This window comes from Ptiloglossa arizonensis, chromosome 5, assembly GCF_051014685.1.
Source record: "Ptiloglossa arizonensis isolate GNS036 chromosome 5, iyPtiAriz1_principal, whole genome shotgun sequence".
NCBI lineage: Eukaryota > Metazoa > Arthropoda > Insecta > Hymenoptera > Colletidae > Ptiloglossa > Ptiloglossa arizonensis.
In genome coordinates this window covers 23,213,018-23,227,543 of record NC_135052.1, presented here as the reverse complement: position 1 = coordinate 23,227,543, position 14,526 = coordinate 23,213,018, and positions in this window count along the sequence as shown.

Below are 14,526 nucleotides of genomic sequence, written 5' to 3'. Positions count from 1 at the left end.
TGGGTAATTTGCATTTCATTGAAGGAATTATAGATAAATATGAATACCTGAATATTTTGAAATTGAATTTGAAACAAAGTGCAGAAAAATTAGGGATATCGGATTGTTATTATTTCCAGCAAGACAATGATCCCAAACACAAGTCTTGGAAACACCCACAGTCTCCAGATATAAATGCTATAGAACATATATGGGAAGAACTGAAACGTCGTGTTCGAAAACATACAATTTTGAACAAAAACGAGCTAAAGAGTGCGTTAAAAGAGGAATGGGCAAAAATTGATAAAAATATAACAAATAATTTAGTTGCATCAATGCCCAAGCGATTGCAAGCCATAATAGACAGTGAAGGATATCCAACGAAATATTAATTCATTTATTAATTTGTTATTTTGATTAGTAATTCAAGAAAGTATCTACTGTATGAATACTTTTTTCCCAGCGGTTTCCGTACTCATTAAGAATTTTATTATATAATATGTATTAAGATGCTTCAATTTTAATAAGATATATATCGTTTAAAAACTGTGTTAATTTCCTATATTGTACCATATTTCGTTGTTAAATTAATATTTTGTAGAAAAAGTTAACGGCATTAAATGTAGAGCTCCTACTGGTGTATGAATACTTTTTTCGCTAACTGTATGTACAATAATGTATATCTACAGTAATGTACAGTAATATATATCTACAGTAACGTACAGTAATGTATACGTACAGTAATGTACAGTAATGTATACGTATAGTAATGTACAGTAATGTATATTTACAGCAATGTACAGCAATGTGCAGATAAAATACAATAGATTTGTTATACCTAAATTACATCGACCCAGCCCCACCACTCGAAATCTTGAGCTCGACGTAACCTAAACTCATAGACAAAGACAAGGAACAGATACAATGAGAGTAAGCAAGAAAGATATAATAGGCCGAGTAACAACGGCCGAGGCGGCATGTTTCAAAGAGATGCCGCATATATTGTACCCAAACATTCAATTGCTGGATGATCATCCTTCTGTCAGCCCTGAGCACTACTAGAGTTTATCAATAGCCCTACATAGCCGCCATGTCCGAAATAAATTAATCACATCCTTTACTCATCGCTTCCACTCTCTGTACAATATTTAGAAAAACCTATTTAATTCAAATTTTGCAGAATGGTAGATTCGATGTCCTTATTGGTGAAGATACAGTTAGCGAAAAAAGTATTCATACACCAGTAGGAGCTCTACATTTAATGCCGTTAACTTTTTCTACAGAATATTAATTTAACAACGAAATATGGTACAATATAGGAAATTAACAAATTTCTTATTAAAATTGAAGCATCTTAATACATATTATATAATAAAATTCTTAACGAGTACGGAAACCGCTGGGAAAAAAGTATTCATACAGTAGATACTTTCTTGAATTACTAATCAAAATAACAAATTAATAAATGAATTAATATTTCGTTGGATATCCTTCACTGTCTATTATGGCTTGCAATCGCTTGGGCATTGATGCAACTAAATTATTTGTTATATTTTTATCAATTTTTGCCCATTCCTCTTTTAACGCACTCTTTAGCTCGTTTTTGTTCAAAATTGTATGTTTTCGAACACGACGTTTCAGTTCTTCCCATATATGTTCTATAGCATTTATATCTGGAGACTGTGGAGGTGTTTCCAAGACATGTGGTGTATTGTATAACAACCATTCTCTAACTAAATGAGACTTGTGTTTGGGATCATTGTCTTGCTGGAAATAATAACAATCCGATATCCCTAATTTTTCTGCACTTTGTTTCAAATTCAATTTCAAAATATTCAGGTATTCATATTTATCCATAATTCCTTCAATGAAATGCAAATTATCCAAACCATTCGCGGCCATGCACACCCCCATATCATGATGCTCCCTCCACCGTGCTTTAGTGTAGGCTTCATATTTTTTGGGTTTAAAGCTTTTCCTTTTTCTCTCCACACTAAACATTTTCCATCTGTTCCAAAAATATTAACTTTACTCTCGTCGGAGAAAATAACAGATTTCCAAAACTCTAACGGCTTATTTATGTATTTTTTTGCAAATTCAAGCCTTTTCTTTCTATTTATTTCAGTAACGTATGGTTTCTTCCTAGCAATACGTGAAAGGTATCCAGCTTCCTTAAGCCTATTACATATTGTTTTGGAAGAAACATGTTTTCCAATGGCTACTTCTAATTCCGCCGCAATTTTGGGAGCACTTTTGAATGCATCTTCTTTAACTTTTTTAATAACAAATCTGTCATCTCTATCGCTTAACTTTGGCGGCCGTCCAGATCGACGCTTATTTTCTAGTGTTCTCTGTGTCTTATATTTACTTACAATATACTGGATGGTTGCATGACTTTTTTCCAACAGTTTTAAGTGTGCACTATCATGGGAAGACTAAAATGAAATGAAATGTAATTTACACTTACAAACAAAAACAAATGCACATCGGGAATCCCCTCATTCAATTGTTTAGACATTTTTTATCGATAAATGGCAACTGTATGAATACTTTCTTCCCGACGGTTTCCGTACTCGCTAAGAATTTTGTTATGTAATTTGTATTAAGATGCTTCAATTTTAATAAAATAATATATCATTCAAAGGCTGTGTAAATTTCTTACTTTGTACTATATTTCATTGTTAAATTGGTGTTCTGCAGGAAAAGTTATTGGCGTTCAAAGTAGAGCACCTACTGGTGTATGAATACTTTTTTCGCTAACTGTATATGATTATATGGGCCACTGCTCTGTATGTTTTTAGATATTTGCAACTGAATATTTACCATTCCTTAAATGTGCTTCTATTCGGAGCGATTACTATGCCTCGCAATTATGACAGTTATATTTGTTATAGAAAAAAACTATAAATTATCATTAAACGTAAAAATTACAGATACGATCATTTACATATAAGTACTTGTTACAAACTGGCTTCCGCCATACTTGTCTTATGTTTATGAATTCTACGAAATATATTTTCTTACGAAATGAATTCTATGGTCAGTCACTATCAGTCTTTTTCGTTTCACAACCAACCATAGCAAAGTTAAAATGTACTCACAACCTACAACTTCACAGTTAACCCAGACCTAACCCCATTTTATATGAAAAAAAAAAGGATATAAAGTAAAAAAGAATTGAAAAAAAAAAACAAGAAAAAAATACATCAAATAGAAGTACACATAAGGTAAATCATCAATTTACAAATATCTAATAAAATTATTAAGCAGTGGCCCGCATAATTTCACTCGTATTATAAAATTTTTTTTTCTATAATTTGTTCACTTTACGAGGCTCAATTACGAAATGTAATTTTAAGTTCGAATTATCGAGAGTGGTTGCGAAAAAATATTTAGCCGTGATCGTGAAGAGTTTGCAGGCTGGCTTCTGAACATCGCGGTGAACAGTGTTCGCGGATCGTTTACACGCCGATGTACACGCACATTTGCGTACACGTAAACGAAAAATGCTGGCGGAATACCGGTATTTTACGTTTCGGTGCAGGTCTATGGTTCCAAGTAAATGAATCTACCGAACAAGGCACACAATTCGCGCAGAGGGAACTGGGTAACTCTCGGGTCGTGAAAACTAGCACACACCTACCGTAAACGAAGGATGAAGCGGAGAGAAAATGAGATGTTACGAAACTCCCCGCAATACGTGAGTTTGTTGCCTGGATTACGATGGAGTGTTAACGTTTAAAGCGTTTGGTGAACTGATAGCAGAAATTTGATACGATAGACGGAATGTTTTCGCAGCGCGAACAGTAGATTAAATTACCGAGCGCATCATACAATCCGGATGAAAGGTTAACTAAGGGTGCTCGTTGGGACGAAATTAGAGGGCAAGGCTACTGCATGGATTTGCTCGGGACTAAACCATTTAAAATTCAACGTCGGTTGCTGGGGTAAACTCTTCGAGGGGAATCTTCGAACAACGATAAACGTAGAAACACAGAAACGTTTTTTCAAATAAATTTTTATACGATGAAACGGTTGATATTAACCGTAACCGGTAGATACGAGCGATCTAATAATAGAATTGAGTAGATTTTGCGGTGTAGAATTTCAAAAAAAAAAAAAAAAATTGAAAAGAACATGGCAGAACTATATGGTAAAACCTTGCCTGATAATAAGAGGTTATTAAACAGATCGACCAGAAAGCAATTGTTTATTGTCCCTGTTCAAGAATGAATCCTTCAACCTGGAGCAACCTGTCTCCCTTCTTTCACATACTGGAAAGTAAATAAAAGAAAAATACCTGCTGGAAAGTAAATAAAAAAAAGCTCAAAGTTACAAAAGAGAATCCCTCCTATCGGGAACCAAAAAGATAATTGGGCCAGAAGTCCCCAGTTTTCAAACCTTTCCCTTCAAGCTCTCAGGAATTCAGTAGCTGAACTTGATTATTTACAACCACCTTATCAATTGTCTCATCCTATCGCACCGTTGACTCATCAGAAGATTAAACTGACCAGAACCAATATAAATCCTAAAAAATCTCCGGATCTCTACCGATTAACCGATAATATGATCAAACAACTTTCGAAGAAATGCATTTCGTTATTGACGTCAATCTTTAATGCGATACTACGTCTGGGTCACTTTCTCATCCAGTGGAAAGTTTCCCATATTGTCATAGTGGACAAACCTGGAAAACCAGAGCATGAAATAGCATCGTACCGTCCCATTGGTTTTCTACCAATCCATTCGTAATCATTTCGAAAATTATTTCTTAATCGTCTGGAACTGACTGACGAATTTAGATATTATTCCAGAACACCAAATTCGAATTTAGAAGACACCACTCGACTTTGCAACGAGTCCATAGATTGGTGGACCGCATAAGGTCGGATCTAGAGGAAAGAAGATACTGTTCTGCAGTCTTCCTGGACGTTGAGCAAGCTTTTAACGAAGTTTGACACAAGTTTGACAAAGTATGCAAAGTTTGACCAAGTATAACACAGTTTGACCAAGTATGGCAAAGTTTGGCAAAGTTTGACCAAGTATGGTATACTTTATCAAAATTTGACAAAGTATGACAAAGTTTGACCAAGTATAACAAAGTTTGACAAAGTATAATAAAGTTTGACGAAATATGGCAAAGTTTGACAAAGTATAATAAAGTTTGACGAAGTATGGCAAAGTTTGATAAAGTATGGCGAAGTTTGACACGATGCCGCTACAAATTAGTTTGATCCGCTACAAGTTAAACAAATTACTCCCAACGTTCATGCTCTACAGTTCTAGAATCCTACCTAGCCGATAGGAAATTTAAAATTAAATACAGGATGTAATTTCAACATCATTCTACCCTATAAAATCCACTCAAGTGTGTCTCAGAGAAGCGTTCTAGGATCGATACTACAACTAAGGTTGTTCAATAAGTTTTGTCGTTCAATAAAACTTATTGAACAACCTTAGTTGTAGTATCGGTCCTAGAACGCTTCCCTGGGTCACACCTGAATGGATTTTGTAGGTTGGAGTGACGACGAGATTACGTCGATTCTCCCAATAATTCAAACACCATCATTTTACATGAACATACTGTAAGGAATCAACCGACGCAACGATTTACGTATTTGCTTTTAATATCCCTTACAACAACGCTGCCATTTTTACTTATAATTCCCATTTGACAAATTGATTGTAAAACTAGTAAAGTCAATAAAAAGAAAAATTCTAAATACACAAGGAAATCAATACTACCTTGAATCAGAGCTACCGACATGTTATTTATATATCGATAGGAATGTGAAGGATGACAGTACGAAAAAAAGTATATCTATCGGTTGTTCCGAATAAGATTATTACACGAATCGATAAAGAAAATGCCTAGTATTATTTTATTTTTAACTTAAATAAACCCGGAAAAGATAACGGATTTAAGAGGTACATTGATAACAATAATGGGAAATACAAAGACGAATTAGGGAACAAGAACGACCGTGAATAATGTGTCTCGCGGATTATTGTATATAAGGAGGATTATTTTATCTGTGAGTTAAGGTATCCACGAAAGTATCTACCAATATGATCATGCTCTACTGCGCAACTTTTGACTGCGCAGGTGCTACCCGTAAAATGATTTCTCAATTCAAGGTCTCGATGTAACAACTAAGGAATTGTGAAACAACAATGTGTACGGCTCGATAGCTTGGGAAAGCTTCCTAAAGGAATGGTCTATGTATAGTGAGGTTGAGATCGATTTGAAGGTGGTAAGACCATGGAAGGATGGCAAAGATCGTCCTATTATTAAAGAATAAGAACTTTAATATTTAATATCTTGAACAACGTTTGACCTGGTTTACTTCCTAATTGTATAATTTAACAAAAAATGAGATTTCGAATTTTTTTCAATTGTCAAATTATACATACTTTTCGATATAAACTAACTTTGTTATTCTTAATATTTTAAGTTACTTTTGGTAATTGTATCATTCATTACAGTTTTTTAATTAGAATCTTGCCTCTTCTGTACAATAATTCCTTCGATATAGCAAATTAAATGTTATTCACTCAATGGAGATCGAAATTTGTGTATCGTCATTTTATCTTCACCAATGATTCATCATCAATGATTTGGCATTTGTTTCTGGGTAAAATTAATTAAGTCCAAGCACGACTTTTTCGGTTTATTTATAAACAATCTAAAGTTTCCTAGAAACGATTCGAATAACGTGTCTGCGCATGGCTAACTTTCATTGAATAGTATAAACAAAAATTTATTTTACTCTCGAATAAAAAAAATCCAATACTATTTGCTTTTTTTTTATTTATATTGTTTTTTGCAAAAACAGATCGGCCAGTATGTGTTTCAAGTACGCAACAATGTTGTTAAAACTACGGGAAAAAATGTCAGGTGCTACAAACTTTCGAGCATTTTAATTCTCCGTTTCTTTTTTGATGTTTTTCGTACCGACGGGTGAACAACTTTTATCAGGTGTCTTTTTTATTAGAATACAATACTCATCTCGCGCGCATGCCTTGTTCGAGTCTCGATTGCAAACCCTCCGAGCGTGTAATGCGATACTCGCTCACTCTCGGTGTTTGTATTGCGTTCATTCTCCTCGTCGGGCGTTATATGCTACGCGAAGCCTCGGATCGAGATAAAGTAAATCGATCCCATAAATAAAAACACCACCCTCCCTCGTTAGAACAACACGAACGGGAACGACTGGAATCGTTGAATACAGAAAAATATGTAACGCGATTGTCCATGATTGGACATCGACCAAGACCTATTACAGTATTGCCTCGTTAAAAATCGTCATTCGTGTTTCGTTAAAAGTACTCTATCCTCATCACTGGTTTTGTAGTTACCCGCGGCGAATGCGACAGACTGCATAGTATCGAGAAAAAAATGTAACGCCAAAATATGACATCGACCAAGACCTATTACCACATTGCCTCGTTATAAGACGTCATTCGTGTTTCGTTACAAGTACTCTATCCCCTCCACTGCTTTTGTAGTTGCCGCAGCGAGTGCGACAGACTGCGGATGAGCGAGAGGGCACATCGATGCAAGTCATAAAGTTCAAGTCTTTCGCGGTTTTGATAATAAATTTTATATTGTCCTTCTTTTTTTTTAATTTTAATTCGTCGACTTCTTTAGCTCATAGCTTCTTAATTTACTTTCCTCGTGTTAAATGCCTCGAACTGCTTCTATACGGATTTGATATTACTTTATTAAGTTGGGGATAGTTCATCCCGAATTCAACTTGTTGAAAATTTTAATCTTCCTTTCTGCTCGTTAATGAGGTTCTTTTCCGGGCCATGATAATTTAACAATAATGTAACTATAATAATATACCCAATTGCAATAATAATTGTAATACTACAATTTACTATAAATTTTTTAAATTTAAATAACCTTTCCTTATAAATTCCTTATAAATTATGTGCCGTCTCGTTCACTAGCAGTCTATCATACTAGTCGTGGCAAAAAACAGAAATATAAAATAGAAGATTTATTTATTATACATGATGGCTGTCCCTCAAGTGGGTGACTTATAACCAGATTAATATAGTATTTTATTAAAATTCTAATATTTATATTAATAATACATTATTGATATAATATATAATAATATAATATATTATTAATGTAAGTATATATATTAAATAATATATTATTTTAAAATCTATCCTGACAAAAGAACCTGTAACAAATAAGGGAGTGAAAATTAACTATAGAAGCTACCATATTATATGGTCTTCTCCTATTGGTAGCTTTGCAATACTGAACTAGGAACTTGAAACAATAAATAGGTTAGAAAGAATATTATTGCTAGAATGAAAGCACGAATAACAATAATTTTTTTTTTTTCACCCAGACGATTGCGATTCCACAAAACGGTGAGTCTTCTTCCATTTTGTAAAAGAAAGGTATTTTATGACTCAAAATATTATCACGTAATATCGTTTAAAAGTAATCAATACAATATCGAGAGATAGCAATTATTGAAAAATACGTGCGATAAGAGTATCGGGCGATACACGATGATTTATACTCGGTAACGAATTGATTACGTAGAATCTTAGTCAAGTAACGTATTACCGATGCTTATGCCAACGATAAATAATAATATGAACATTTCGTATCGTTAAAAGAGATACTGGTTCCCCGAATACTCTACTTGGTCCGAAATGATAATTTTAACGGAACTCTGATTAAATATATTGTACGAGCATTTTGTCACGCTTTGGGGAATTGGACGTTTCTTATAACGAGGGAAGAAAAAGGTTGGAAAATAATAGTGGTAAACATAGAAGATTTAGCAACACGTAAAGTTACTGAAACAAAACTAACGGAGTACTAGAAATTAAATGACGTAATCATCGCAAAGGGAGAAGAAAACTAGGTTGAACGTGGAAAGAAGAGGATAAAGATAAAGCTAGTTATAGGTTATAGGTTGAGTGAGTTAAAAACCAGTAAAAGTGAAAAGGATCACGTGACGGTGGAAGAAGAATCATCACGTGATAATAACAGGTAAAGCTAGATCTACTAAGCAAACACGCTGTAGAATAGACAAGGCCAGTGTTTCTCAAACTGCGGCTCGCGGAACACTGCGATGTTTCACTTTTATAAAAAAAAAAAAGAAGAAGAAAAAACATTAGAAATTATTCTCCCGTCGGTACGAAAAGCATTGAAAAAAAAAACTGAGAATTAAAATGCTCGAAAGTTTGAGACAACTGACATTTTTTCTGTAATTTTAGCAACATTGTTGCGTACTTATAACATATTGTAACGGTCCTTCTGCGTTTGGGAGTAACGATAAAAAGTAGCAAATAATATTGAATGTTTCATTCGCAATATTTTCACTCGAGAGTAAAACATATTTTTTAAAATACTCTTCGATAGAAAAAATGAATTTCTCTATACTGCTTTGATAAAAAACAATGTGTAAAAAAAAACTGCAAATTAAGAAACACGAAGACATTTGAATTAAAGTAACAACAAATTGATATTTTCCAAACTGGAGGGGAAAAGGAGATGGTCCGAGAGGGGGTCCATGGGAAAGTGAAGTTTGAGAAACACTGGATTAAATAAAGAAGGACAATCAAGGGTTTGAGTTACTGGACAATTAAGAGGAATGAACTAAATTTCTGGGAACAAGAGAATACTGTGTATTTAACGTGGCAGTCCCGAATGCCTAATTTGTGTAACACGTCGGGGCTGTAAAAGTTTTATTAACTTCGTTAATAAGCGACTCCTTGACTATTTCGAGCAGTGTTTACGTTCCGAAGTAATTACGGCATGATGTAACTCGCACTATTATTATTATTATCACTGTAGTGTAGCTTAAAGTACCGAATATCACTTTTGCAAGATATTACGATTATTTTGTGCGGTACACACATTCGTAAAAGTAGATCGTGCCCCTAGTAACGAGAATCGAACACCACTTTCGTTATTCTACCAACCATGACTGATTCGTTTTGCATGAAATGTAACAGACCCGGGAGGGAAACTAAAAAAGTGGCAGCTACGGTCACTTATGCGACACAAGAGGTACTGTTGACGAAAAACGTTCCTCGAGAGTAGTCGCTCTCAAGACACGATGATCCCGGAATTCGCGTTAAAGTCACGCGTGTCTCCCTTCTGCTATTGTCTCTCCCTCTTCCTCACCCTCACCCTCACCCTTCTGCTGTTCTCTCCCTCCCTCCCTCCCACTCTCTCTCTCTCGCGTTATCATTATCGAAAGCACCGATTTCCTCGCGAGAAATCTTTTAATTTCCCGAACACGATGAAGAATCGTCCAGGAAATTTTAATCACATCTAGGAACATCGCTCAGTATTACAAAGCGGAACTTCTTTGAGCCTCGCGAAGCAATTTCCGCGAGATTCTTGCGGCAAGATCCGGACGTCCCTATCACTCGTAAAATGTCTTTCTTTGTTATTTTCTTTTTCTTTTTTTTTCTTACTGGCACAATTCACACACGTTACATCCGAGGGGTATGCGACGTAACCAGAAATTGTACTGGATTTTTCACTCGAGAGTAAAATACATTTTTTTATGATAAAATAAAAATGGATAAAATATTATCCAATACAAAAAATTAATTTCTTTGTATTGTTTTGGTGAAAATAAAGTATAAAAATTGTAAATTAAGAAATACAGAATACAATTAAGAAGGAAAGACACTTAAGTTAAAATAACAATCGAATTGATATCTTACACACTAAAGGGGGAAGGGAGCGAGTCGAAAGGGGGTCCATGGGAATGTGAAATTCAAGGAACACTGGACTAAATAAAGAAGGACGATCAAAGGATCGAGTTACTTCTGGATATCGTCGCCGTGTTTTTACAAAAGTGCAGTTTGTTAAGTTTGAATCAAAAATTTAACGTTTCGTTTGTATTTTCTTAAAGCATATAGTTTCGACAAATTTGTGATATTAAGTTAAAATTCTGTATAGGAAAATTTGAAAATCCATATTTGCGCCAATAAATTGCATTTTCATAGTAGTAGTACTATTGGTCTTACTAAAATCGTTACTAAAAGTTACTAAAATAAACAAATTTAGATTAATAGTATCCTTGATTCTTTTTCAGACACGTTGACAATTTAGTCGAACTCGTGTATACCGTTGGAACAAATTTTTTTTTTTCATATCGTAACTTGAAATGAAGAAACAGAAAAAAAAATTTTTTTAAATTATATCGTAAAAATAATACACATCTTATTAAAGTACATTGCGCAGGGTATTATTGATTTTCATTCTGATCAAATGATTTCTATAGAAAATCAAATTTCATTAGAAAATCAAATTTCTTTAGAAAATCAAATTTCTTTAGAAAATCAAATTTCTTTAGAAAATCAAACTTCTTTAGAAAATCAAATTTCTTTAGAAAATCAAATTTCTTTAGAAAATCAAATTGATGGAAAAAATCCTCGATTTTCAATTCAAAAATCAGACTGACTCTTTCGAATGAATTGATAAAGCGGACAATTTATTTCCATTTTTTTTACAGGGAGGATGAAGGGTTGGGATCGGTGAGTGTAAATTCGAATTTTTCTTCCACAGAAACGACGATGACTCGATCGCGAATGATTGAACGAACTATCAATTGCAAATGACACCTAAAATTTGAACCGCGAACGAGCACCTAGGGAAATTGGGATCGACGGAAATATTGACGTGAAATGGGATGGGATGGGGAGGGGAGGGGTCGGCAGATCGTTCGTCTTTCGATAAATCGTAATGAAACACGAGTGGACGCACGATATTCTGCGTTGTTCCACGAAATCGTTTGTCGACGAGCACGAGCGACCCGGAAAAAACACTAACGAGAACAATTGATTTTAATTCTACTAGACTACGTGATTAAAATCCTTGGGAATTCCTTTGCGTGTCTCTCGTTCATAAAATGAAAAAGAAGTCGCCGAAATTATCATTGAAATCTAATTTTGCACTTTAATATTGAAATCTAATTTTGCATATTGGACGGGGTCGCTGCCGTAGAAAGTTTTCTGCTTAATTGAATACTCGATGGCGAAACGCTATGGAGTTTTCAAGAATATTTTCAAAGCAAAATCTTTTTCGTTACATTTCATTTATATTTAATTGTGTATATTATTTTTGTCGTAAAACTTTGAAAGCTATAAAAAAAAAAAATCGACTTTTTTAAATTCTAGCAAAAAAAAAAAAAAAACACCCTTCTTAATTTAACAGAGAGAAGAAGGTCAGATCAGGGCTATAAATGTTATTTAAGCGATATATTGAACAACGTTTAAGTCACTAACCGCACTACCTGAGCGTGATTTCATCATTATGAAACTATAATATATTCTCCAGGGATTGACGTTCGAACAATTCGATTTTTATGAGATTGTCAAAATGGCAGCTATTTGTATTCGAAAAGTCGAATCTGAATGAAAAATTTCCAGGTTTTTTTATTTATATTTTCCGAAATAATTAAAATGAAGTCGAGACCAATGATATCTCAATTTTCTTTAAACAAATCGTGACTCCATTCTCAAAGTATCACAACTTTTGTTGGGACTTCGCGGTTCCCTTCCAACAAACAAGGACAGCGGACGAGCAGCAGTCACCAAAACCGACGCGGGACATGGCGAGGATCAATCATCGGGCGGCTAGGCCGTTAGAAGACAACGCCGCGAGGAGCAGTTACTCTCAAGAGGATCGGTGGTCACCCAAACAACGCGGGACACAGTAAAGGGCCACGCATCGAGCGACTAGGCCTTTGGAAGATAGCCTTCCCGGAATCTGAGTGGACAACGGCCGACGCAACACAGTTGCACTCCACGTGGACTAGCCGTTGGGTTTTGCACGCGGCACCGAGCACGCGACACTAGGCACACGACCCCAAGCCCGCATGGAGGGGGAAGGACGACTTCTTTTCCTCCAGGATGTGGCCGAAAGAAATCGGCAATCTTACACCATCGACCTGAAGGAACAGGTCAAACCATTAACACTACGGGAGTGAAAACCCGAGTCAATACGCTACGGTCTTAGAATCGACGCCGATAAGCGGGTCGACTAAGCATAACGCGGGTGCGCCCGGACTTTACGCTCACGAGTAGATCAAATTACAACCATCGCTTTCTTACATGCGTATCCATTGTACTAATTATAAATAATATATTGTTTTAACTACAACCTTTTTATCTTCAACACTTTGGCCGACCGTTACAAAGTCGGCGAGAGGCAAAAACAACTTTGTAACATTCAGATCGTGACAATATATTGTACAATTCACAAATATAATTAATGGTTGTATTTAATCTGGTCCATATTTGATTAACAACAATCAAAAATCTCTCCGTCGCCATTAGTTTATCGTGGAAAGCGTAATCTTTGGTGTACGCACTGGAGTACCAGCTAGGAGCAAACGGTACAATTTTTATTGGAAATAATAATATAAATTGCATATTTGTGTGGGCAATACAGTTCGAGTAAAATAATTCGCATGTGGTTAGGTCTTAACCCGAGATACGAAAGGTCGATTCATTGCAGTTATGCAGGCAATAAGTACCGTAGATAGCGCTTACGATGTCGACAATAAACATCATAATTATCAGACCGACTGTGATTATCGTTAAAAATGTCTCTACGTTACTAGACAAAATTTAAAGAATTTTCTGTAATTAATTTTCGCCACTGACCGTTTTATTACGGATTGTTTCATTCCTTTCCTCTCTTTCGTACATAATTTTTCGATTATCGGTATTCGTGATTATTTATGGGTCATGTTGTCAAGTATCGTTAGCTGTAATAACGCGACGATAAAAATATGTCAAACTATTTAAACAAATTTTGATGACCTTAAAATCTTGAAAGAGAAATAATCTTATTAAAAATAAAGAAAAAAGAAAGAAACTTTGTCGATAGTAATATTTGTTCCTTTGAACCAACATTTTTCTCCCGTGATATTTCTTTGCATCCCCATAAGCAACGGGGATATTTAATTTGTTCAAATTAAGCGGATCACTATATAATCGAGAAACTAAGTAAAAATTTTAACTTAATTTGAGCAATTTATAAACATTTAAAAATATCCATACAAATCCAACGCTGATTTTATATTTTACTTTGAGCACATATGATAAATTAATGTATTTCATTTCCCATCTCCTATTATATAATATTTTTCTCAAGTAACCGTTCATATACAATGCCGATAATATCACAGCTTAAAAAACTATTGAAAAATATCCGTACTTTCTACTAATAAAAGTACCTTCCATTTCACTTCGGTTAATATTATTACATGTATTACTGATATTAAAGAAATATTATTTTAATTTTTTAATACAAAAGAACTGAATCACACACTGCGTGTTTAGCGTGTATCGTTTACTACTGAATGACTCATTTGTATGCACCACTTACAGTAAACGTATTAAAGATAATATGGATAGCGTGGTTGGGACGTTGATTCAATCAAGGGTCAAATAAAGATTTGCATATTCTGTATTATATCTTCGCAAGTATTATCAATGAATTAGCAAGATTTTACGTCATCAAAATTATTTTTTCATTAC